Below are 2,811 nucleotides of genomic sequence, written 5' to 3' on the forward strand. Positions count from 1 at the left end.
CTGTTGTACCTTTTTGAAATGCATTAGCAAAATAAAACATTTTTTTTTTTTATGAATTATACTTTGGTATTGTATCCCATCCTTCTTCAGATATGCCAACTTACCTGAGGTTAGTTGGTATATCTGACACCTTCCAGAAATTTTTATTTCAGGGAACAGGACACCTCTTCTAAATAACGGTTTATAAGCAAACTGATAGTCTATGTTCTAGCGACGGTCAAATCCAAATTTCTTTTAAGGATCACAGAAAAATAAAAAAAGTAAAATAAAAATCTATGCCAACTAACCCTAATCTCCACTGTAACAAATGATTTTACAATATTTAACGTTGTTCGCCAATTTTCCTCTTATATCAGGTGGACGGATGAATTAAACGGTTCAAATGATATTCCAGCTCTATAGAGGTATTATCAAAGGAAAACGTTAGACTTTTTCTCATATATATTGCAATTAGTGAAGTACTGAGATATGTAAGACAGGGTCACGTGCCGAATTAGAATCTCAAACGATCACGCCATTCAGACAGTGATGTAATCCGTTTCCTCAAATTACATTAATAAGCTCAATGAATTAGCATTCTTTTAGGGGATTTACAAGTTAGCTTTCACTTAGGACGCCGTATTTTTATTAGTGTTAAGATTTTTATTTATGACCATTGGATTTTACAGCCTAAACCCTAACGAACAACAAAAACTAGAAGATTTTTTCCTTAGTTGGATACCTAAGTCGTTGATTCCACGCACGGCCTTGGAGATCCTACAGGTTTATTATACTGATTGCGATGTTGATCAAAAAGGATTGCTAGTTGGGTCTTTGCAGTTCCTGCTGACGGTACCAGATACACAATGCAATCTCAGAGTAGTGCATGTAATACTTTATTTAAATGAGCAACTGTACGTCATACAACTTCTTTCCTGTCCTTCGACAGCTCTGTTCGTGTTCTAATTTCCAACTGTCCTTTAGAATGGCTCTTATCTATATAGGAAGATGTAGATTTTTCAAACTCGCCGAGGGTGCAGAAGGGCCTTGCTACTGTGCTGAGTGGTGATACGAAGAATACCAAGTTTTATTGATGACTAATTAACATTTTCTACATTTGGCTGTTTTATACAAATAGAAAGCGTTGCTTTATTAACGTTTGTTGTAAAAAAGATAAATGAAGAAAACTTGAGCACGTCCTATCCGATAGTGTCTGATTCCTATATTTCTCCGCATCCCGTATATCCCTATGCCTATAATTTCTTCTTCAAGTAACCGGCGTTAGGCATTACATCATTGAGTGAAATGGCTGAATGTCATGAAATATTCATGAAAGCGACATCTTCACATGAAACATTTGTCAATCAAATGTTGCTTCTTACTCCTTCTATGCTACTGACTTATTCCAACCCTTGTCTGCTCTCAACCTCCCACTCAACTGTGGCATATTTCTTCACCACAGCCCAATGTTAATTAGGAGCCTAGTGGGACACGACTCGTCACCATACTTATCTTTGGACGTTGTGAGCCACAAAAGAGAACTCTATCCCTAAAGTCTGTGATAAATCTCATCAGGTAGACTGGCCCAGCCATGGTCCTTAGGCATTCAATTTGCCAATAAGTTCATTTTGCAGTGTCTAATTGCAGTGTATATTCATATATTCATTCATTCATTCATACACTGGTGATGGTTGCTGCATAACATTCAGCACCTTTCCTCTACCTCACTCCTGCAATATGAGGAAAGGTTTCAAGGGTTGACTTTCCTGATAAACGTCAAATCTATATCACCTTTCTGCTCTAGTGAAGGTTGGATTTGTTCCGGTGTTCATAAGGACCATATTAATTATTTGACCAAATGCTTTCAAAAGAATTTCACCTCGTCGATGTGTTATCTTACTTTCCCATTCCTATGTCCACACGTTGAGTGTATTGAATAAAATCTTCAGCTTCCAGGGAAGTAAGTGAAAGTAGAGTGAAGCATCTAGATTTTCTTTCCAAATATATTGTAAAAACATTCAACATATATATTTAATGAACGCTTAATATTTTTCTTTTCGATCTTATTTATTAGTTATGCAATCGAAAAAGACACTTTAAAGATATTGTGAAGTGGATGAGTAATGAGGAAATATTTAATTGAGCTTTTAATTCTTCTAAGTACTTTTCTGGCTCTGGTGGAGTGAATTGAATACATGTGAATAATAAGGGGAATAGACGGAGGCGGTAAGGGGTTGGCGAACCACTGATGGCATTTTCTACCTCCGAGCTCAAACATTGATTTCCACCCCTCTCCCTCAAGCCCCTCTTTGATATTATAACCTTTGATCAGGCCATGATTCCATTCAATTAATTTTATTTTCCTCATTCAATTTACTTCTCAGTAAATATTTTACTGGGCGTTAGGTACATCAATTATTCCCATTTTACCTTTCCTGGTAATTGAATAACACGATCTCATGTTACTAATAAACGATGTATATGAAAATTTTTTAAAGGATTTTATTCATTTTTAAACTTTCAGTTGACTTTGCATGTCTTCTGTCGTTTAGGCTGATTTATGAACATTTTTTGACTGCTTTATTTTTAGTAGTATATGATTCATTTTCACTCTTACATGACCCGGCAATGCTTCGCCGTTGCTAGATTTGAGGATATATATATATAATTGAATCAGCTGTTATGAGTTGTAAGGCTGGCTGTAACCTCCTCCTCCCTCCCCCGCCAGTTTACGAACATTCCTCGTAGACTCAAAATATTATATAAATGTATAAAAAGAAAAAGCTGCTCATTAAATATAACAAAAGAAAGTAAGAATATATATATATATAT

This window comes from Halyomorpha halys, unplaced genomic scaffold (assembly GCF_000696795.3).
Source record: "Halyomorpha halys isolate HHAL.00 unplaced genomic scaffold, Hhal_1.1 Scaffold1710.1, whole genome shotgun sequence".
In the NCBI taxonomy this organism is placed as follows: Eukaryota; Metazoa; Arthropoda; class Insecta; order Hemiptera; family Pentatomidae; genus Halyomorpha; species Halyomorpha halys.